At 37.8% G+C, this 24681-nt stretch overlaps 1 pseudogene; it reads right to left on the bottom strand.

Annotated features, from left to right (window-relative positions):
* Window positions 1-10548: 10548 nt before the first annotated feature.
* Window positions 10549-10934, bottom strand: LOC132482981 (small ribosomal subunit protein uS10-like; annotated as a pseudogene).
* Window positions 10935-24681: the final 13747 nt, after the last annotated feature.

The following is a 24681-nucleotide window of genomic DNA, read 5'->3' as shown; positions in this document are numbered from 1 at the left end:
AGCTTGTAAACAGCAACAACCTTGGTATCTTGTCAAATATCTAGTTCTTGATTTAAATAGTTTAATGGGCACATCCCAACCTTGAGTGATAATCTTTGTCACGAGAAAATTTAACTTTTCCAATTTTATTTAATATTTATTAAAATTTTTGTATTCAGTTCTTTTATCATTGAAAATTACAATTTCTCATTGTAGAAAACTGTCAGATGTTACAAAAAATTCTGAATAACACCTCAGATCTTCCTAAATCTTTTCAAAATAAAAGTTCTTTACATTTTACACTTGGAGATTTCTTTTTCCCTTCTGTTCTTTATCAAAAACCTAGTGCATGCTGAATATATTGTGCTGAAGCTTGATTTTAGATTGTCAAAATGTAAGAAAGCAACCTAACTTTAGGAGCTAGTTAATATGTTTAATAACAGGAATTACTAGAATTTATGTAATATGCATTATTGTAGACAAAGAAAATTTGAATTTTCCAGATTTTTTAATAAACTAATATTTATGGGGTAAATATCAGGAAACAGAATGCCTTGGTTTCTTTTATTAGATTACAAAGAAAGGGGAATGTTTGCCACGTTGATAAATAGAAGTTTCTAGGGTGTGAGAGAGTATATATCTTTACAACATACAGGGAAAAAAAATGAAATCCTAATTTGAACTTGTTACTCTTTACCTAAGAAATTTACCTAGCAAGGAGTATCAAAATAAAAATAGCACATTTTCTTAAAGAAGCATATTTCTGACTTCTTGCTTTGCTTTCTGGAGTGGCTTAGTTTATATAAATAAATATATGTAATATATAATTAATCATATACATTATACATTATTATTATGTGTAAGTATAATGGTTGTAAGAGTTCTTTATTCTGGATACTGGATGTTTGTCACTAATATGATTAGCAAATAGTTTCTCCTGTCCTGAGGGGTTTTTGCTTCCTTGATCATATTTTGATGCAGAAAAATTTTAATATTAATTTAATCAAACCCAAATTGACTTTCTACCACTTGTGCTTTGGTGTCAGATGTACAAATGTTTTGTCAGATCCAAGGTCATGAAGAATTACCCCCTATGATTTCTATTGAGTTTTATAAATTTTGCCCTTATATTTAGGCCTTTGATCCATTTTGAGTTATTTTTGGAATATGATATTTGGTGCTGTTTCATCTTCATTCTTTCATATGTGGGTATCTAATTGTTTTTGTTTGTTTGTTTGTTTGTTTTTATTTTTTATTGTTAGTTTCTGCTTTATAACAATGTGAATCAGTCATACATATACATCTGTACCCACATCCCTTCCCTCCTGGGTCTCCCTCCCTCCCACCCTCCCTATCCCACCCCTCTAAGTGGTCACAAAGCACGAGCTGATCTCCCTGTGCTATGCGGCCGCTTCCCACTATCTATCTACCTTATGTTTGGCACTGTATATATATCCATGTTTCTCCCCCGCTTTGTCACAGCTTACGCTTCCCCCTCCCCATATCCTCAGTTCCATTCTCAAGTAGGTCTGTGTCTTTATTCCTGTTTTACCCCTAGGTTATTCATGACATTTTTTTTTCTTACATTCCATATATATGTGCTAGAACACGGTATTTGTCTTTCTCTTTCTGACTTACTTCACTCTGTATAACAGACTCTAGGTCTATCCACCTCATTATAAATAGCTCAGTTTCATTTATTTTTATGGCTGAGTAATACTCCATTGTATGTATGTGCCACATCATCTTTATCCATGATGGACACTTAGGTTGTTTCCATCTCTGGGCTATTGTGAATAGAGCTGCAATGAACATTTTGGTACATGTCTCTTTCTGAATTATGGTTTTCTCAGGGTATATGCCTAGTAGTGGTATTGCTGGGTCATATGGTAGTTCTATTTCTAGTTTTTTAAGGAACCTCCATACTGTTCTCCATAGTGGCTGTATCAATTTACTTTCCCACCAGCAGTGCAAGAGTGTTCCCTTTTCTCCACACCTTCTCCAGCATTTATTGTTGGTAGATTTTTTGATGATGGCCATTTTGACTGGTGTGAGATGGTATCTCATTGTGGTTTTGATTTGCATTTCTCTAATAATTAATGATGTTGAGCATTCTTTCATGTGTTTGTGGTCAGTCTGTACATCTTCTTTGGAGAACTGTCTACCTAGGTCTTCTGCCCATTTTTGGAATGGGTTTTTTGTTTTTTTGTTATTGAGCTGCATGAGCTGCTTGTAAACTTTGGAGATTAATCCTTTGTCAGCTTCTTCATTTGCAAATATTTTCTCCCATTCTGAGAGTTGTCTTTTGGTCTTGTTTATGGTTTCCTTTCTGTGCAAAAACTTTGCAGTTCTATTAGATCCCATTTGTTTATTTTTGTTTTTATTTCCATTTCTCTATGAGGTGGGTCAAAAAGGATCTTTTTGTGTTTTAAGCTATAGAGTGTTCTGCCTATGTTTTCTTCTAAGGGTTTGATAGTGTCTGGCCTTATATTTAGGTCTTTAATCCATTTTGAGCTTATTTTTGTGTATGGTGTTACGGAGTGTTCTAACATCATACTTTTACATGTACCTGTCCAGTTTTCCCAGCACCACTTATTGAAGAGGCTGTCCTTTCTCCACTGTACATTCCTGCCTCCTTTATCAAAGATAAGGTAACCATATTTCCGTGGGATTATCTCTGGGTTTTCTATCCTGTTCCATTGATCTATCTTTCTGTTTTTGTGCCAGTACCATACTGTCTTTATTACTGTGGCTTTGTAGTATAGTCTGAAGTCGGGGAGCCTGATTCGTCCAGCTCCGTTTTTTATTCTGAAGATTGCTTTGGCTATTTGGGGTCTCTTGTTATTCCAAACAAATTTTGAAATTCTTTGTTCTAGATCTGTGAAAAATGCCAGTGGTAGTTTGATAGGGGTTGATTTGAATCTGTAGATTGCTATGGGTAGTAGAGTCATTTTCACAATATTGATTCTTCCAATCCAGGAGCATGGTATATCTCTCCATCTATTTGTATCCTCTTTAATTTCTTTCATCAGTGTCTTATAAATTTCTGCATACAGGTCTTTTGTCTCCTTAGGTAGGTTTATTCCTAGATACATTATTCTTTTTGTTGCAATGGTAAATGAGAGTGTTTTCTTGATTTCACTTTCAGGTTTTTCATCTTTAGTGTATAAGAATGCCAGAGATTTCTGTGCATTAATTTTGTATCCTGCTACTTTATTGAAGTCATTGATTAGCTCTAGTAGTTTTCTGGTAGCATCTTTAGGATTCTCTATGTAGTATCATGTCATCTACAAACAGTGACAGTTTTACTTCTTCTTTTCCGATATGGATTCCTTTTATTTCCTTTTCTTCTCTGATTGCTGTGGTTAAAACTTCCAAAACTATGTTGAATAAGAGTGGTGAGAGTGGGAAACGTTGTCTTGTTCCTGATCTTAGTGGAAATGCTTTCAGTTTTTCACCATTGAGGATGATGTTGGCTGTGGATTTGTCATATATGGCCTTTATTATGTTGAGGAAAGTTCCCTGTATGCCTACTTTCTGCAGGGTTTTTATCACAAATGGGTGTTGAATTTTGTCGAAAGCTTTCTCTGCATCTATTGGGATGATCATATGGTTTTTCTTCTTCAATTTGTTAATATGGTGTATCACATTGATTGATGTATGTATATTGAAGAATCCTTGCATTCCTGGAATAAACCCCACTTGATCATGTTGTATGATCCTTTTAATGTGCTGTTGGATTCTGTTTGCTAAAATTTTGTTGAGGATTTTTGCATCTATGTTTATCAGTGATATTGGCCTGCAGTTTTCTTTCTTTGTGACATCCTTGTCTGGTTTTGGTATCAAGGTGATGGTGGCCTCGTAGAATGAGTTTGGGAGTGTTCCTCCCTCTGCTATACTTTGGAAGAGTTTAAGAAGGATAGATGTTAGGTCTTCTCTAAATGTTTGCTAGAATTCACCTGTGAAGCCATCTGGTCCTGGGCTTTTGTTTGTTGGAAGATTTTTAATCACAGTTTCAATTTCAGTGCTTGTGATTGGTCTATTCATTTTTTCTATTTCTTCCTGAGTCAGTCTTTTCAGGTTGTGCATTTCTAAGAATTTGTCCATTTCTTCCAGGTTGTCTATTTTATTGGCATAGAGTTTCTTGTAGTAATCTCTCATGATCTTTTGTATTTCTGCAGTGTCCGTTGTTACTTCTCCTTTTTCATTTCTAATTCTATTGATTTGAGTCTTCTCCCTTTTTTTCTTGATGAGTCTGGCTAATGGTTTGTCAATTTTGTTTATCTTCTCAAAGAACCAACTTTTACTTTTATTGATCTTTGCTATCGTTTCCTTCATTTCTTTTTCATTTATTTCTGATCTGATCTTTATGATTAATTTCCTTCTGCTAATTTTGGGCTTTTTTTGTTCTTCTTTCTCTAATTGCTTTAGGTGCAGTGTCAGGTTGTTTAATCGAAATGTTTCCTGTTTCTTAAGGTGGGATTGTACTGCTATAAACTTCCCCTTTAGAACTACTTTTGCTGCATCCCATAGGTTTTGGGTATTGTGTCTCCATTGTCATTTGTTTCTAGGTAATTTTTTATTTCCTCTTTGATTTCTTCAGTGATCACTTCGTTATCAAGTAGTGTATTGTTTAGCCTCCAGGTGTTTGTATTTTTTATAGATCTTTTTCTGTAACTGATGTCTAGTCTCATAGCATTGTGGTCAGAAAAGGTACTTGATACAACTTCTATTTTCTTAAATTTACCAAGGCTTGATTTGTGACCCAAGATATGATCTATCCTGGAGAATGTTCCATGAGCACTTGAGAAAAATGTGTATTCTGTTGTTTTTGAATGGAATGTCCTATAAATATCAATTAAGTCCATCTTGTTTAATGTATCATTTAAAGCTTGTGTTTCCTTATTTATTTTCATTTTGGATGATCTGTCCATTGGTGAAAGTGGGGTGTTGAGGTCCCCTACAATGAGTGTGTTACTGTCGATTTCCCCTTTTATGGCTGTTAGTATTTCCCTTATGTATTGAGGTGCTCCTATATTGGTTCCATAAATATTTACAATTGTTTTATCTTCTTCTTGGATTGATCCCTTGATCATTATGTAGTGTCCTTCATTGTCTCTTCTAATAGTCTTTATTTTAAAGTCTATATTTTCTGATATAAGAATTGCTACTCCAGCTTTCTTTTGTTTTCCATTTGCATGGAATATCTTTTTCCATCCCCTTACTTTCAATCTGTATGTGTCTCTAGGTCTGAAGTGGGTCTCTTGTAGACAGCATATATATAGGTCTTGTTTTTGTATCCATTCAGCCAATCTGTGTCTTTTGGTGGGAGCACTTATTCCATTTACAAATAAGGTAATTATTGATATGTATGTTCCTATTCCCATTTCCTTAATTGTTTTGGGTTCGTTATTGTAGTTCTTTTCCTTCTGTTGTGTTTCTTGCCTAGAGAAGTTCCTTTAGCATTTGTTGTAAAGCTGGTTTGGTGGTGCTGAACTCTCTCAGCTTTTGCTTGTCTGTAAAGGTTTTAATTTCTCCATCAAATCCGAATGAGATCCTTGCTGGGTAGAGTAATCTTGGTTGCAGGTTTTTCTCCTTCATCACTTTAAATATGTCCTGCCACTCCCTTCTGGCTTGTAGAGTTTCTGCTGAGAGATCAGCTGTTAACCTGATGGGGATTCCCTTGTGTGTTATTTGTTGTTTTTCCCTTGCTGCTTTTAATATGTTTTCTTTGTGTTTAATTTTTGACAGTTTGATTATTATGTGTCTTGGAGTATTCCTCCTTGGATTTACTCTTTATGGGACTCTCTTTGCCTCCTGGACTTGATGAACTATTTCCTTTCCCATATTGGGGAAGTTTTCACTATAATCTCTTCAAATATTTTCTCAGTCCCTTTCTTTTTCTCTTCTTCTTCTGGAACCCCTATAATTCGAATGTTGGTTCATTTAGTGTTGTCCCAGAGGTCTCTGAGACTGTCCTCTGTTCTTTTCATTCTTTTTTCTTTCTTCTGCTCTGCAGCAGTTATTTCCACTATTTTATCTTCCACCTCACTTATCCGTTCTTCTGCCTCAGTTATCTGCTATTGATCCCTTCTAGAGTATTTTTCATTTCATTTATTGTGTTTTTAATCGATGCTTGATTCATCTTTAGTTCTTCTAGGTCCTTGTTAACTGTTTCTTGCATTTTGTCTATTCTATTTCCAAGATTTTGGATCATCTTTACTATCATTATTCTGAATTCTTTTTCAGGTAGACTGCCTATTACCTCTTCATTTGTTAGGTCTGGTGGGTTTTTATCTTGCTCCTTCACCTGCTGTGTGTTTTTCTGTCTTCTCATTTTGCTTATCTTACTGTGTTTGGGGTCTCCTTTTTGCTGGTTGCACATTCGTAGTTCCCGTTGTTTTTGGTGTCTGTCCCCAGTGGCTAAGGTTGTTTCAGTGGGTTGTGTGGGCTTCCTGGTGGAGGGGACTAGTGCCTGTGTTCTGGTGGATGAGGCTCGATCTTGTCTTTCTGTTGGACAGGTCCACGTCTGGTGGTGTGTTTTGGGGTCCCCGTGGCCTTATTATGTTTTTAGGCAGCCTCTCTGCTAATGGGTGGGGCCGTGTTCCCATCTTGCTAGTTGCCTGGCACAGGGTGACTAGCACTGCAGCTTGCTGGTCATTGAGTGAAGCTGGGTGCTGGTGTTGAGATTGAGATCTCCCGGAGACCTTCGCCGCTTGATATTATGTGGAGGTGGGAGGTCTCTTGTGGCCCCGTGTCCTGAAGTTGGCTCTCCCACTTCAGAGGCACAGCACTGACTTCTGGCTGCAGCACCAAGAGCCTTTCATCTACCCGGCTCAGAATAAAAGGGAGAAAAAGTAGAAAGAAAGAATTAGTAGAAGAAAGAAAGAGAGAAAGAAAGAAAGAAAGAAGGAAAGAAAGGAAGGAAAGAAGGAAGGAAGGGGGCCTCCCTGGTGGCGCAGTGGTTGAGAGTCTGCCTGCCGATGCAGGGGATACGGGTTCGTGCCCCGGTCTGGGAGGATCCCATATGCCGCGGAGCGGCTGGGCCCGTGAGACATGGCCGCTGAGCCTGCGCGTCCGGAGCCTGCACGTCCAGAGCCTGTGCTCCGCAATGGGAGAGGCCACAACAGTGAGAGGCCCGCATACCGAAAAAAATAAAAATAAAAAAAAAAGAAGGTAGGAAGGAAGAAGGAGGGAGGGAGGAAGGGAAGAAGGAGGGAGGGAGGAAGGAAAGAAAAAGAAAGAAAAAGAAAGAAGGAAAGAAAGAAAGAAAGGAGGGAGGGAAGGAGGGAGTGATGAAAGGAAGGTAGGAAAAAGAGAAAGAGAGAAGATAAATTAAAATAGAATAATGTATGATCAAATATAGTAGTGTTATTAAAATAAAAAAATAATTATTAAAAAAAAACGGATGGATCGAACCCTGGGACAAATGGTGGAAGCAAAGCTATACAGAGAGAATCTCACATGGAAGCATACACATACACATTGACAAAATAGAACAAGGGGGAAAAAATCGTAAATCTTGCTCTCAAAGTCCACCTCCTCAATTTGGGATAATTCTTTGTAAAAAGAGGAAAAGGGGAAAAAGTCTTAAATCTTGCTCTCAAAGTCTGCCTCCTCAATTTGGGATAATTCGTTGTAAAAAGAGGAAAAGGGGAAGAAATCTTACATCTTGTTCTCAAAGTCCATCTCCTCAATTTGGGATAATTTGCTGTCCACTCATGTATTCCACAGATGCAGGGTACATCAAGTTGATTGTGGAGCTTCAATCCGCTGCTTCCGAGGCTGCACAGAGAGTTTTCCCTGCCTCTTCTTTGTTCTCACGGCTCCCAGGTCTCAGCTTTGGATTCGTCCCCGCCTCTCCGTGTAGGTCACTGGAGGGCGTCTGTCCTTCGCTCAGACAGGACGGGTTTAAAGGAGCCGCTGATTCGGGTGCTCTGGCTCACTGAGGCCGAGGGGAGGTTGGGGCACGGAGTGCGGGGCACAGGCCGGTGTGACGTTGCACCAGCCAGAGGCCGCCGTGCGTTCTCCCGGGGAAGCCGTCCCTGTATCCTGGGACCCCGGCAGTGGCGGGCTGCACAGCCTCCCCAGAAGGTAGGTGTGGACAGTGGCCTGCACTCGCACACAGGCCTCTTGGCGGCAGCAGCAGCAGCCCCAGCACCCCATGCCCGTCTCTGGAGCTCCTTTAAGCAGCGCTCTTAATCTCCTCTCCTTGCGCACCAGGAAACAAAGAGGGAAGAAAAAGTCTGTTGTCTCTTCTGCAGGTCCAGACTTTTTCCTGGACTCCCTCCCGGCTAGCCGTGACGCACTAACCCCTTCAGGCTCTCTTCCCGCCGCCAGCCCCAGTCCTCTCCCTGCACTCTGACTGAAACCCGACACCCGAGCCTCAGCTCCCAGCCCCGCCCGCCCCGGCGGCCGAGCAGACAAGCCTCTCGGGCTGGTGAGTGCCGGTCAGCACCGATCCTCTGTGCGGGAATCTCTCCTCTTTGCCCTCCGCACCCTTGTGGCTGTGCTCTCCTCCGCTGCTCCGAAGCTTTCCCCCTCCGCCACCCGCAGACTCCGCCCGCGAAGGGGCTTCCTAGTGTGTGGAAACCTTTCCTCCTTCACGGCTCCCTCCCACTGGTGCAGGTCCCATCCCTGTCCTTTTGTCTCTGTTTATTCTTTTTTCTTTTGGGTATGTGGGGAGTTTCTTGCCTTTTGAGGTGTCTGAGATCTTCTGCCAGCGTTCAGTAGGTGTTCTGTAGGAGTTGTTCCACGTGTAGATGAATTTCTGGTGTATCTGTGGGGAGGAAGGTGATCTCCGCGTCTTACTCTTCCGCCATCTTCCCCGATCTTTCGGTATCTAATTGTTAGCACATTTGTTAAGAGACTATTCTTTCTCTACTGAGTGGTCTTGACATTGTGTTTATAATCAGTTAGTCATAGATGTATATGGTGATATTACATTTTTAAATGTTTTTAACATTTTCTCCCAGAACATTTGCTTTCTGCCTCTATGGATTTATCTAATCTGGATATTTCATATAAACGGAATCATATGATATGTGACCTTTTGTGTCTCACTTTTTTCACTTAGCATAGTTTCAAGATTTTTCATATAGCACTTTCAGTACTTCATTATTTTAGGTAGATAATGTTCTATTTTTGATACACCATGTTTGCTAACACATTTAAGTTGATGGTCATTTGGGTTGGCTGATGTGAATAATGCTGCTATGAATATTTATCTATGTGTTTAATTGAACACCTGCTTTTAATGATTTTAAATGATGTGAGGACATTTTGAGTCATGTGGTATCTATATTTAGCTTTTTGAAGAACTGATTTATCATTTTCCACAGAGACTATTCATATTACTTCCCTGTACATTCCATGCAAGGCACACGTGAGGGTCCAATATTTCCATATCCTGGCCAACACTTGGTATTTTCCTTTTTTTTTGTTTATTGACATCTTAGCAGATATGAAGTGGTTCTCAATGTGATTTTGATTTGCATTTACTGAATGACTAATGATGTGAAGATATCTTTTCAATAGCTTGTTTGCCTTTTGTATATTTCCTCTGAAAATGTTTATTCAGATCCTTTGTTTACTGTTGTGTTAAACTGTATGAGTTCTTTATATATTCTGAACATGAGACTTTTAGGATATATGATTTGCAAAAAATTTCTCTCATTCAATGGGTTTCACTTTTCATGAAAATGGTTTTTGAGGTGAAATTTGTCATGTAAAATTAACTGTATGAAAGTGACCAATTTAATGGCATTAGTACATATACAGTGTTGTGCAATCACTGTCTTTATCAAGCTCTGTTTTTTATCACACAAATGGAAATTCTTTACCATTAAACAGTTCCCATTTACTGCTCCGTGACCCTCAACCAGCACTGCTTTGCTTTTCATCTTTAAGGATTTGCTCGTTCTGGATATTTAATGTAAATGGACTTATATGTTGCTACATGTCATGTTTTTCTTTAATTAGCATAGTGTTTTTACGATTCATCTGTGTAGATTTATCTAATGTACCTCATGCTTTCTTATGGCTGAATAAGATTTCAGTACCTGGATATATCATAATTTGTTTTCCATCTATCCCTTGATAGACATATCTTTTTTCCATCTTTTGATTATTGTGAACTGCTGATAACATGACTGAATATGTACTTGTTTGAGTCCCTGTTTTCAGTTCTTTTGAGTGTATTCTTAGAAGGGAATTGAGGGATCATACATTAATTTCATGTTTAACTTATTCAGGAACTGCCATACTCTTTTTCTCAGTGCCTGCACCATTTTATATTGCCATAGTCAGTGTATAAGGTTCCAGTTTCTCCACACTCACAAACACTTATTATTTTTAGGTTTTTGGGGGTTTTTGTTTGTTTGTTGTTGTTGTTGTTTTTGATTATGGTGATCATAGTGGAGGTGAAGTGGTACAGCATGGAGTTTTTGATTTGCATTTTTAAAATAATTAATGAAGTTCAGTGTATGTACATGTGCCTCTTTGGACATTTGTATATTTTTTTGAGAAATGTCTATTAAAATCATTGTCTTTTTGTTTAACAACTGATTATCAATTTATTTGAAATGTTGATTTAGACATCTGTAATGGTAACTTCAGCCTCAGCTCCATACTGGTGGAAGTGATCTGCTTAACAATCTCAGAAGGACTGTGCAGGTTAAGAGTGGCTTGTGGATCCTCATGTGGAAAAAATAAAAAATAAAACCAAGTCTTAGAAGCTTCACCACAAGTTCTCCTTGTAGCTATCCTCAGGAGTCTTGGTAGGCATCTGAACTGGTCCTTTCACTTTGAGCTTCTTTTCCTTTGCACCTCTAATTAGGTAAGCACACACCTTCTCCAAAGCTTTCACACTGCAGCTGGTGAGGATGATTTGAATCCAGTGAATCACTGCCTCTGGCTCTACCTCTGGGAGTCTTTCCAGTATCTTTGAAAGCCATGGCTGTGGTGGACAGCTCCCTGATTGATTTGTTCCTCAGAGAAAGAGAAACTCAGTAATTCAGGAGCAGGGGCAGGCAGCCTGGAGCTCTGCTGCAGCCATGACTGTGTCTTCCTCAAAGAGCCCTTGTCTGCTTTTTATTAAGGTAATGTTATTCACATAAAATAAAACCCACCATTAAAAATGGTGCAATTCATTATGTTCTTTAACCAGCATCTCTATCAAGATCCAAGCATTTTTATCAGCCAAATTGTATCTGTTAAATCCCTGCTCTCCATTCCATCATTCTTCAGCCTTTGGCCAACTAACATGCTGCCTTTTGTGTCAGTTTTCTTTCATCAAGCATAATATTTTCAGGATTCATTTATGTTGTAGCATTCATTAAGTGGCTGAATAATATTCCACTCTATTTTATACTACAGTGTCTTTGTCTGTTTGTCTGAAAATGGCAAGTTGATTTTTTCACTTATTAGTTATTGTGAATAATCCTTCTGTGAATATTGTTGAGAAATACATGAGTCTCTTTTTTTCAGTTGTTTAGGAAACTGGTAGTGGAATTGTGAGTCGTGTGGTAATCTGTTTAAGTTTTTGAGGTTCCAGTTTTTCCTCATTCTGTCAAACAGTTATTGTTATTATTCTCCATTTATTAAATTATATCTTTCCTAGTTGCTGTGAGGTGGTATCTCACTGACTTTATTTATACAGCATAATGATTCAGTATTTTTTCAGATTATAGTCCATTATAGATTTCTACAAGACAATGGCATAATTACCTGTACTATACAGAATATCCTTGTTCCTTATCTGTTTTATGCATTGTAGTTTGTATCTGTTAATCCCATTGCCCTAATTTGTACCTCTCCCTTCACCCTCCCCTTGGGTAACCACAAGTTTTTTTCTGTGTCTGTGAGTCTGTTTCTGCTTTGCATATCCATTAAGTTGTATACTTTTTAGATGTTACATATATGTGACATCATACGGTATTTGTCTTTCTCTCTCTGACTTATTCACTATGCATGATAGTTTCTATCATAGTTTCATCCATATGACTGCAAATAGCAGAATTTCATTCTTTTTATGGCTAATATTCCATTTTGTGTATGGGTGTGTGTATATACACACATCAAATCATTTTAATCTAGTCATCTGTTGATAGCCCCTTGGGTTGCTTCCATGTCTTGGCTATCAGTGTGTGATATATAGTGCTGCAATAACATAGGGTTGTGTGTATTTTTTAAATCAGTGTTTTAATTGTTTTTTGGATATATACCCAGGAGTGGAATACCAAAATAGTTCTACTTCAGTATTTTAGGACCCTTAATACTGTTTTCCACAGTAGCTGCACCAATTTACGTTCTCACCAACTGTGTAAAAGTGTTCCCTTTCTCCACATCCTCTCCTAAATGTATTATTTTTAGACTTTTCCATGATTGCACTCTAGCACGTGTAAAGTGGTACCTCTTTGTAGTTTTGATTTGTATTTGGCTAATAATTAGCGATGTTGAGCATTTTTCATATGCCTGTTTGCCCTCTATGTGTCTTCTCTGGAAAGGTGTCTGTTCAGGTCTTCTAACCAGTTTTGATTGGGTTCTTTGTGTATTTTTGATATTGAGTTGTACGAGCTGTTTTGTGTTTTGGTGTATTAACCCTTTGTTGGGCACATCATTTGCAAATGTTTTCTTGCATTCAATAGATTTTTAGTTTTGTCAGTGGTTTTCTTTGTTGTGCAAAAGCTTTACATTTAATTAGGACCCATTTGCTTTATTTCTTTTGCTCTAGGACACTGAATCAAGAAGTATTGCTATGATTTATGTCAAGGATCATTATGCTTATGTTCTCGAGTTTTATGGTGTCAGGTCTTACATTTAGGTCATTAAACTATTTTGAGTTTATTTTTGTATGTGGTGTGAGGGAATGTTCTAACCTCATTGTTTTACATGTAGCTGTCCAGTTTTCCCAGCACCACTATTGAAGGGACTATCTTTTCTTCACTGTATATTCTTCACTCCTTTGTTGTGGATGAATTGACCATAGGTGTGTGGGTTTATTGCTGGGCTTTCTATTCTATTCCATTGCTCTATGAGTCTGTGTCTGCACCAGTACTGTGATGTTTTGAATTGTATAGCTTTGTAGTGTAGTCTGAAGTCCAGGAGGGTTATACCACCAGCTTTGTTCTCTTTTCTCAAGATTGCTATGGGAGTTGATAGGCTTTTGTGATTCCATATTAATACTAGGATAATTTGGTTTAGTTCTGTGAAAAACGTCATTTGTGTTTTATAGGGATTACATTGAATCTGTAGATTGTTTAGGGTAGTATGGCCATGTTTACAATATTAATTCTTTCAAGCCAGGAACATGGAATATCTTTCCTTTTTTTTTTGTATCATCTCAGTTTCCTTCATTAGTGTTTTATAGTTTTCAGAGTATAGGTATAGGTTTGACGTTTTCCTTAGGTATTTTATTCTTTTTGATGTGATTTAAAATGGGATTTAAAAATTGTTTTCTCTTTCTGATATTTCATTAATAATGTATAGATATGCAACACAATTCTGTACCTTAATCATCTATTCTGCCACAACCTAACTGAACTTAATTTATTAGTTCTAATAATTTTGGGGTGAAGACTTTGAGGTTCTCTTTATAAAGTGTCACATCATCTGCAAATAGTGACAGTTTTTCCACTTCCCTTCCAATCTGGATACATTTTATATCTTTTTCTTTTCTGATTGGTGTGGCTAGGACTTCCAATACTGAGTTAAATAGAAAAGGTGAGAGTGGACATCCTTTTCTTGCTCCTGAATTTAGCAGGAAGGTTTTCAGCTTTTTGCCTTTAGCATGATGTTGGCTGTATATATTTATTAAATGCCTTTATTATGTTGAGACATGTTCCCACCTTAATGAGATTTTTTTATCATGAATGAATGTTGAATTTTGTGAAATTCTTTTCTTCATGTATTGAGGTTATCATGTGATTTTTATCCTTTCTCTTTGTTGTTAAAGTGGTGTATCACATTTACTGGTCTGTGAATGTTGAACCATCTGTGTGACCTTGGAATAAAACCTCTTTGTTATAATGTATGATGTTTTTTATATATTGTTGGATTAAGTTTACTAATATATTGTTGAGGCTGATCACATATATTGGTCTGTAATTTCCTTTTATTGTGTGGTGTCTTTGTCTGGTTTTGGTATCAGGGTGGTGGTGGCTTCATGGAATGAATTTGGGAGTGTTCCTTCCTCGTCAATATTTTGGAATAGTTTGAGAAGATATTAGTTTTCCTTTTATGTCTGGTGGAATTCCCCTGCGAAGACATATGATCCTGGACTTTTGTTTGCTGGGAGCATTTAAATGACAAATTCATATTTACTTCTAGTGATTGGTTTGTTCAGATTGTTTCTTCTTAGTTCAGTCTTGGCATGTTTCTAGAAATCTGTCCATTTTTTCTAGGTTGTCTTACTTTGTTGGTGTATAATTGTTCATAACATTCCTTTTTTTTTTCTTTTTTTCCTCTGTTGTATCAGTTGTCATTTGTCCTCTTCCATTTCTTATTTTATTTGTTTGGGTCCTCTCTTCTTGTTGAATCTAACTAAAGTTTACCAGTTTTTTATTTTTTTTAAACCAACTTTTAATTTAATTGATATTTTCTGTTGTCTTTCAATCTCTGTTTTATTAATTTGCTTTCTGTTCTTTATTATGTCATTCCCTCTGTTGACTTTAGATTTTGTTTGATCTTTTTCCTCAATCATTTATGTTGCAATTTACATTGTTGTTGTTGTTGTTGTTGTTGTTGTGCCCTGCAAACTGGTTCATCTGTACCATTTTTCTAGGTTCCACATATATGCGTTAATATATGATATTTGTTTTTCTCTTTCTGACTTACTTCACTCTGTATGACAGACTCTATATCCATCCACATCTCAACAAATGACCCAATTTCATTCCTTTTTATGACTGAGTAATATTCCATTGTATATATGTACCACATCTTCTTTATCCATTTGTCTGTTGATGGGCATTTGGGTTGCTTCCATGACCTGGCTATTGTAAATAGTGCTGCAATGAACATTGGGGCACATGTGTCTTTTTGAATTGTGGTTTTCTCTGGGTATATGCCCAGTAGTGGGATTGCTGGATCATATGGTAATTCTATTTTTAGTTTTTAAATGAACCTCCATACTGTTCTCCATAGTGGCTGTATCAGTTTACATTCCCACCAACAGTGCAAGAGGGTTCCCTTTTCTCCACACCCTGTCCAGAATTTATTGTTTGCAGAGTTTTTGATGATGGCCATATTGACTGGTGTGAGGGGATAACTCATTGTAATTCTGATTTCCCTTTCTCTTTTGATTCATAATTTTGAGCAACATTTCCTGTGTTTCTTTGTGATCTTTACATCTTCTTTGAGAATTGTCTATGTTGCTCTTCTGCCCTTTTTTGGTTTGGATGTTTTGCTTTTTTTGATACTGAGCTTCATGAGCTGCTTATATAATTGGAGAGTAATCCTTTGTCAGTTTCTTCTTTTGCAAGTATTTTCTCCCATTCTGAGGGCTTTCTTTATGTCTTCTTTATGGTTTCCTTTGCTGGGCCCAAACTTTTAAGTTTCATTAGGTTGCATTTGTTTATTTTTGTTTTCATTTCCATTTCTCTATGAGGTTGGTCATAAGTATCTTGCTGTGATTTATGTCACATAATGTTCTGCCTACAATTTACTCTAAGAGATTTAAAGTGTCTGGCCAGCCATTTATGTCTTTAATCCCTTTTGAGTCTGTATTTGTGTACAGTGTCCAGAAATGTTCTAATTTCACTCTTTAACATGTTGCTGTCCAGTTTTCCCCACACCACTTATTGAAAGGGCTGTCTTTTCTCCATTGTATATTCTTGCCTTTTTTATTGAAATTATAGTCGCCATATATAAGTGGGCTTATCTCTGTGTTTTCTCTCCTGTTCCATTCATCTATATTTCTGTGTTTGTAACAGTACCATACTTTCTTGATTCCTGTAACTTGGGAGTATAGTGTAGAGTCAGGGAGCCTGATTCCTCCAGCTCGGTTTTTTTTTTTTTTTCTCTAGTTTGGTCTTGCTATTTGGTGTATTTTGTGTTTCCATACAAATCGTGAAATTTCTGTTCTAGTTCTGTGAAAAAATGCCTTTGGTAGTTTGATGGGGATTGCATTGAATCTGTAGATTGCTTTGGCTAGTATAGTCATTTTCACAATATTGATTTCTCCAGTCCAAGAACATGGCATATCACTCCATCTCTTTGTATCATCTTTAACTTCTTTCAACTGTCTCATAGTTTTCTGCACACATGTTTGTCTCCATAGATTGATTTCTTTTAAGGAATATTATTATTTTTGCTACAGTGGTAAATGGGAGTTTCTCCTTAATGTTTCTGTCAGATTTTTCATCATTAGTGTATAGGAAAGCAAGAGATATCTGTGCATTCATTTTGTATCCTTCTACTTCAGAAAATTCATTAATTAGCTCCCGTAGTTTTCTGGTAACCCCATTTGGATTTTCTACATATAGCATAATGTCATCTGCAAATAATAACAGTTTTACTTCTTTTCTGTTTTGGATTTCTTTCATTTCTTTTCCTTCTCTGATTGCTGTGGCTAAAACTTCCATATCTATCTTGAATAATGATGTAAGAGTGAGCAACCTTGTCTTGATTCTGGGTGTGGTTTCATTTTTTCACCCTTGAGAACAATGTTGGCCATTGGATTGTCATACATCACCTTTATTATGTTGAGTAGGTTTCCCCTAGGTCTACTTACTGGAGTGTTTAATTTTTTTTCATCATAAGGTGGTGTTGAAGTGTTTTGAAATATTTTTCTGCATCTATTGAGATTATCATATGGTTTTTATTCTTCAATTTGTTAATAGGGTATATCACATTTAATGATGTCTGTTTATTGAAGAATCCTTTTGTCACTGAGAAAAGTCTCACTTGATGTAGGTGTATGATCTTTTAAGATTTTTTTTGGATTCTTCTAGCTTTTGATGTGGATTTTTGCATCTATATTCCTCAGTTATAATAGTCTCTAATTATGTTTTTTGTGATATGTTTTTCTGGTTTGGGTAACAAGGTGATTGTCACCTGATAGATGGAATTTGGGAGAGTCTGCAATTTTGGGGAAGAGCTTGACAAGAATGGGTGTTAGCTCATAACTAATTCTGGACAGCGTTTTCCTGTGAAACCATCCACCTGGTCTTTTGTATTTTGGAAGATATTATGTCAGGCTTTCAATTTCATTACCTGTAATCTGTCGGTTTATCTTTCCTATTTCTCTCTGATTCAGTCCAAGAAGGTGGCATCATCCAAATAATTTGTCCATTTCTTCCAGATTGTCCACTGTATTGACATATAGCTGTTTCAAGTAGTCTCTTATGATCCTTTAAAATTCTGCATTGTCCATTAAAATTTCTCATTTTTTAATTTATAATTTTACTGATATGAGTCCACTTCCTTCTTTTCTTGATGAGTCTGGCCATTTATCATTTTTGCTAATTTTTTAAAACAACCAGCTTTTCCTTTCATTGATCTTTGCTATTGTTTTCTTAGTTTCACTTTCATTCTTGTCTGGCATGATTATTATATGAACAACTTTATTGGAGTATAATTGCTTTGCAGTGCTGTGCTAATTTCTGCTGTATAACAAAGGGAATCATCTATATGTATAACCATAGCCCCGTATCCCATCCCCCTTTTCCTCTCACTCTCACTCGCTCTATGCCAGCCCTCTGGGTGGTCACAAAGCACCTAGCTGATCTTCCTGAGCTATGCAGCTGCTTCCCACAAGCCATATATTTACATTGGGCATTGTACATATGTCAATGTTACTCTTTCACTTAGTGTCCTCAAGTCCATTCCCTATGTCTGCATCTGTATTCTGGTCCTGGCTCTACATTCATCACCACCTTTTTTCTGGTAGTTGTTTTAGATTCCATATATATGTGTTAGCCTATGGTATTTGTTTTTCTTTTTCTAATTTAACTCACTGGGTATGACAGACTCGAGGTCCATCCACCTCACTACAGATACCTCAAGTTCGTTTCCTATTATGGCTGAGTAATATTCCAGTATATATATGTGCCACATCTTCTTTACCCATTCCTCTGTCGATGGACAGTTAAGTTGTTTCCATGTTCTGGCTATGGTAATCATTGCTCCAAAGTATATTGTGGTACTTGACTCTTTTTCTTTTTATTGATTTGAGTCCTCTCCCTCTTTTTCTTGATGAGTCTGGCTAATGGTTTATCAATTTTGTTTATCTTCTCAGAGAACCAGCTTTTAGTTTTATTGATCTTTGCTATTGTTTTCTTTGTTTCTATTTTGTTTATTTCTGCTCTGATCTTTATGATTTCTTTCCTTCTGCTAACTTTGGGTTTTGTTTGTTCTTCTTTGTCGAGTTCCTTTAGGTGTAAGGTTGGATTGTTTACTTGAGATTTTTCTTGTTTCTTGAGGTAGGCTTGTATAGCTATAAGCTTCCCTCTTAGAACTGCTTTTGCTGACTCCCATAGGTTTTGGATCGTTGTGTTTTCATTGTCACTTGTCTCTAGGTATTTTTTTGATTTCCTCTTTGATTTCTTCAGTGATCTCTTGATTATATGGTAATGTATTGTTTAGCTTCCATGTGTTTGTGACTTTTATGTTTTTCCCCTGTAATTCATTTCTAATCTCATAGCGTTATGGTCAGAAAAGATGCTTGATATGATTTCAATTTTCTTAAATTTAGTGATGCTTGATTTGTGACCCAAGATGTGATCTATCCTGGAGAATGTTCCGTGAGCACTTGAGAAGAAAGTGTAATCTGCTGTTTTTGGATGAAATGTCCTATATATATCAATTAAATCTATCTGGTCTATTGTGTCATTTAAAGCTTCTCTTTCCTTATTTATTTTTATTTTGGATGATCTGTCAATTGGTGTAAGTGAGGTGTTAAAGTCCCCACTATTATTGTTTTACTGTCAATTTCCTCTTTTATAGCCATGAGCAGTTGCCTTATGTATTGAGGTGCTCCTATGTTGGGTGCATATATATTTATAATCGCTATATTTTCTTCTTGGATTGATCCCTTGATTATTAAGTAGTAACCTTCCTTGTCTCTTGTAACATTTTTTATTTTTTATTTTATTTTTTTGCAGTACGTGGGCCTCTCACTGTTGTGGCCTCTCCTGTTGTGGAGCACAGGCTCTGGACATGCAGGCTCAGCGGCCATGGCTCATGCGTCCAGCCATTCTGTGGCACATGGGATCTTCCCGGACCAGGGCACGAACCCGTGTCCCCTGGATTGGCAGGCAGACTCTCAACCACTGTGCCATCAGGGAAGCCCACATATTTTATTTTATCTTATATGATTATAGCTTTCTTTTGTTTTTTTTTTTTTTTTTTTTTTTTTTGCTGTACGCGGGCCTCTCACTGCTGTGGCCTCTCCCGTTGCGGAGCACAGGCTCCGGACACACAGGCTCCGCGGCCATGGCTCGCGGGCCCAGCCGCTCCGCGGCATGTGGGATCTTCCGGGATCGGGGCACGAACCCTAGTCCCCTGCATCGGCAGGCGGACTCTCAACCACTGCGCCACCAGGGAAGCCCTATAGCTTTCTTTTGATTTCCATTTGCATGGAATATCCTTTTCCAACCCCTCACTTTCAGTCTGTATGTGTACCTAGGTCTGAAGTGGATCTCTTGTCAACAGCACATATATGGGTCTTGTTTTTGTATCTATTCAGCAAACCTGTGTCTTTTGGTTGGAGCCTTTAATCCATTCACATTTAAGGTAATTATCGATATGTATGTTCCTATGACCATTTTCTTAATTGTTTTGGGTTTGTTTTTGTAGGTCCTTTTCTTCTCTTGTGTTTCCCACTTAGAGAAGTTCCTTTAGCATTTATTGTAGAGCTGGTTTGGTGGTGTTGAATTCTCTTAGCTTTTGCTTGTCTGTAAAGCTTTTGATTTCTCCATTGAATGTGAATGAGATCCTTGCTGGGTAGAGTAATCATGGTTGTAAGATCTTCCCTTTCATCACTGTAAATATGTCATGCCATTCCTTTCTCAGTTGTAGAGTCTCTGCTGAGAAATCAGCTGTTAACCTTATGGGAGTTCCCTTGTATGTTATTTGTCATTTTTCCCTTGCTGCTTTCAATAATTTTTCTTTGTCTTTAACTTTTGCTAATTTGATTATTATGTGTCTCGACGTGTTTCTCCTTGGGTTTATCTTGTATGGGACTCGTTGCACTGCCTGGACTTGGGAGGCTATTTCCTTTCCCATGTTAGGGAAATTTTCTATTATAATCTCTTTGAATATTTTCTCTGGTTCTTTCTCTCTCTCTTCTCCTTCTGGGACCACTATAATGCAAATGTTGTTTCATTTAATGTTGTCCCAGAGGTTTCTAGGGCTGTTGTCACTTCTTTTCATTCTTTTTTCTCTAGTCCATTCTGCAGCAGTGAATTCCATCATTCTATCTTCCAGGTCACTTATCCATTCTTCTGCCTCAGTTATTCTTTTTTTTTTTTTTTTTTTACATCTTTATTGGAGTACAATTGCTTTACAATAGTATGTTAGTTTCTGCTTTATAACAAAATGTATCAGTTATACATATACATATGTTCCCTTATCTCTTCCCTCTTGTGTCTCCCTCACTCCCACCCTCCTTATCCCACCCATCTAGGTGGTCACAAACCACCTAGCTGATCTCCCTGTGCTTTCTAGCTGCTTCTCACTAGCTATCTATTTTACATTTGGTAGTGTATATATGTCCATGCCACTCTCTCACTTTGTCACAGCTTACCCTTCCCCCTCCCCATATCTTCAAGTCCATGCTCTAGTAGGTCTGTGTCTTTATTCCCATCTTACCCTTAGATTCTTCATGATATTTTTTTTAGATTCCATATATATGTGTTAACATATAGTATTTGTCTTTCTCTTTCTGCCTTACTTCACTCTGTATGACAGACTCTAGGTCCATCCACCTCACTACAAATAACTCAATTTTGTTTCTTTTTTTGGCTGAGTAATATTCCATTGTATATATGTGCTACATTTTCTTTATCCATTCATCCTATGATGGACACTTAGGTTGCTTCCATCTCCTGGCTATTGTAAATAGAGCTGCAATGAACATTTTGGTACATGACTCTTTTTGAATTATGGTTTTCTTAGGGTATATGCCAGTAGTAGGATTGCTGGGTCGTATGGTATTTCTATTTGTAGGGTTTTTTTTTAAATTTATTTTTGCTGTGTTGGGTCTTCATTTCTGTGCGAGGGCTGTCTCTAGTTGTGGCAAGCAGGGGACACTCTTCATCGCAGTGCGTGGGCCTCTCACTGTCATGGCCTCTCTCATTGTGGGGCACAGGTTCCAGAGGCGCAGGCTCAGTAGTTGTGGCTCGCAGGCCTAGTTGCTCCACGGCATGTGGGATCCTCCCAGACCAGGGCTTGAACCCTGCATTGGCAGGCAGATTCTCAGCCACTGTGCCACCAGGGAAGCCCCTCTGTAGTTTACTCTGAAGTCAGGGAACCTGATTCCTCCAGCTCTGTTTTTCGTTCTCAAGATTGCTTTGGCTGTTCGGGGTCTTTTGTGTTTCCATACAAATTGTGAAATTTTTTGTTCTAGTTCTGTGAAAATGCCAGTGGTAATTTGATAGGGATTGCATTGAATCTGTAGATTGCTTTGTGTAGTAGAGTCATTTTCACAATGTTGATTCTTCCAATTCAAGAACATGATATATCTCTCCATCTATTTGTATCATCTTTAATTTCATTCATCAGTATCTTATAATTTTCTGCATACAGAAGGTCTTCTGTCTCCTTAGGTAGGTTTATTCCTAGATATTTTATTCTTTTTGTTGCAGTGGTAAATGGGAGTTTTTTCTTAGTTTCACTTTCAGATTTTTCATCATTAGTGTATAGGAATGCCAGAGGTTTCTGTGCATTAATTTTTTATCCTGCTACTTTAACACATTCATAGTAGGGGACTTTAACACCCCACTTTCACCAATGAACAGATAATCCAAAATGAAAATAAATAAGGAAACACAAGCTTTAAATGATACATTAAACAAGATGTACTTAATTGATATTTTAGTACATTCCACCCAAAAATAACAGAATAAACTTTTTTCTCAACTGCTCATGGAACATTCTCCAGGATAGATCATATTTTGGGTCACAAATCAAGCCTTAGTAAATTTACGAAAATTGAAATTGTATCAAGTATCTTTTCTCACTACAACGCTATGAGAGTAGATATCAATTACAGGAAAAGATCTGTAAAAAATACAAACTCATGGAGGCTAACAATACACTACTTAATAAGGAAGTGATCACTGAAGAAATCAAAGAGGAAATAAAAAATACCTAGAAACAACTGACAATGGAGACAGGACGACCCAAAACCTATGGGATGCAGCAAAAGGAGTTCTAAGAGAGAAGTTTACAGCAATACAATCCCACCTTAAGAAACAGGAAACATCTCGAATAAACAACCTAATCTTGCACCTAAAGCAATTAGAGAAAGAAGAAGAAAAACCCAAAAGTTTGCAAACCTAAAGAAATCATAAAGATCATGTCAGAAATAAATGAAAAATAAATGAAGAAAACAATAGCAAAGAACAATAAAATTAAAAGCTTATTCTTTGAGAAGATAAACAAAATTGATAAACCATTAGCCAGACTTATCAAGAAAAAAAGGGAGAAGACTCAAATCAATAGAATTAGAAATGAAGAAGGATAAGTATCAACTGACACTGCAGAAATACAAAAGATCATGAGAGATTACTACAAGCAACTCTTTGCCAATAAAATGGACAACCTGGAAGAAGTGGACAGAGAAATGCACAACCTGCCTAGACTGAATCAGGAAGAAATAGAAAATATAAACAGGCCAATCACAAGCACTGAAATTGAAACTGTGATTAAAAATCTTCCAAATAGCAAAAGCCCGGGACCAGATGGCTTCACAGGGGAATTCTATCAAACCTTTAGAGAAGAGCTAACACCTATCCTTCTCAAACTCTTCCAAAATATAGCAGAGGGAGGAACACTCCCAAACTCATTCTACGAGGCCACCATCACTCTGATACCAAAACCAGACAAGGATGTCACAAAGAAAGAAAAATACAGGCCAATATCATTGAGGAACATAGATGCAAAAATCCTCAACAAAATACTAGCAAACAGAATCCAGCAGCACATTAAAAGGATCATACACCATGATCAAGTGGGGCTTATTCCAGGAATACAAGCATTCTTCAATATACGCAAATCAATCAACGTGATACACCATATTAACAAATTGAAGAAGAAAAACCATATGATCATCTCAATAGATGCAGAGAAATCTTTCACCAAAATTCAACACCCATTTATCATAAGAACCCTGCAGAAAGTAGGCATAGAGAGAACTTACCTCAACATAATAAAGGTCATACATGACAAACCCACAGCCAACATCGTCCTCAATGGTGAAAAACTGAAAGCATTTCCACTAAGATCAGGAACAAGACAACGTTTCCCACTCTCCCACTCTTATTGAACATAGTTTTGGAAGTTTCAGCCACAGCAATCAGAGAAGAAAAGGTAATAAAATGAATCCAATTCAGAAAAGAAGAATTAAAGCTGTCACTGTTTGTAGATGACATGATACTATATACAGAGAATCCTAAAGATGCTACCAGAAAACTATAAAGCTACTCAATCACTTTGTTTCAGTTATTCTGCTCTTGATTCCTTTTTGTGTAGTTTTCATTTCAGTTATTACATTGTTCATCTCATTTGTTTGTTCTTTAATTCTTCTATGTCTTCATTAAACATTTCTTGCATCTTCTCGATCTTTGCCTCCATTCTTTTTCCGAAGTCCTGGATCATCTTCACTATCATTATTCTGAATTCTTTTTATGGAAGGTTGCCTATCTCCACTTCAGTTAGTTGTTTTTCTGGGCCTTTATCTTGTTGCTTCATCTGGTATGTAGCCCTCTGCCTTTTCATCTTGTCTGTCTTTCTGTGAATGTGGTTTTCGTTCCACAGGCTGCAAGATTGTAGTTCTTCTTGCTTCTGCTGTCTGTCCTCTGGTGGATGAGGCTATCTAAGGGCTTGTGCAGGTTTCCTGATGGGAGGGACTGGTGGTGGGTAGAGCTGGGTGTTGCTCTGGTGGGCAGAGCTCAGTAAAACTTTAATCCACTTGACTGTTGATGGGTGGAGCTGTGTTCCCTCCCTTTTGGTTGTTTGGCTTGAGGCAATCCAACACTGAAGCCTACCTGGGCTCTTTGGTGGGGCTAATGACAGACTCTGGCTTGGCTCACCTCAAGGAGTACTTTCCAGAACTTCTGCTCCCAGTGTCCTTGTCCCTACGGTGAAACAGGGCCATGCCCCACCTCTGCAGGAGACCCTCCAACACTAGCAGGTAGGTCTGGCTCAGTCTCCCCTGGGGTCACTGCTCCTTCCCCTGGGTCCCGATGCGCACACTACTTTGTGTGCCCTCCAAGAGTGGAGTCTCTGTTTCCCTCAGTCCTGCCAAAGTCCTACAATCAATTCCCACTAGCCTTCAAAGTCTGATTCTCTAGGAATTCCTCCTTCCATTGCCAGACCCCAAGGTTGGGAAGCCTGACTTGGGGCTCAGAAGCTTCACTCCAGTTGGTGGACTTCTGTGGTATAAGTGTTCACCAGTCTGTGAGTCACCCACACGCCAGTTATGGGATTTGACTTTTCTGTGATTTCACCTCTCCTACTGTCTCATTGTGGCTTCTCCTT

This window comes from Mesoplodon densirostris (assembly GCF_025265405.1).
Source record: "Mesoplodon densirostris isolate mMesDen1 chromosome Y unlocalized genomic scaffold, mMesDen1 primary haplotype SUPER_Y_unloc_1, whole genome shotgun sequence".
NCBI lineage: Eukaryota > Metazoa > Chordata > Mammalia > Artiodactyla > Ziphiidae > Mesoplodon > Mesoplodon densirostris.
This window is presented reverse-complemented; position numbering and strand designations above follow the sequence as displayed.